Here is a 239-nt window from a genome sequence, read left to right as displayed (position 1 = left end):
CCGCCTGCCCGCAACGGCAGCCCCTCCCGGGTGCGGCCCCGCCCCAGCCCCGCGGCCCCGCCCCGCGGCCCGGCCGGACCAACCGCCCGCCCCGCCCCGCCTCCGCCACGGCTCCACCTCCCGGGCTGCGCGCGCAGGTAGAGGGCGCGAAGGGGGTGGGGCGGAGCCTCCGGGTCCAGAGGCCGCGGGGCTGGACTACCTGGGTTCGCGCGTCCGCGAGTCGAGACCACTGTAGTCCA

Source organism: Bos javanicus, chromosome 13 (genome assembly GCF_032452875.1).
Source record: "Bos javanicus breed banteng chromosome 13, ARS-OSU_banteng_1.0, whole genome shotgun sequence".
Classification (NCBI taxonomy): domain Eukaryota; kingdom Metazoa; phylum Chordata; class Mammalia; order Artiodactyla; family Bovidae; genus Bos; species Bos javanicus.
Note: the sequence above shows the minus strand (reverse complement) of the source record.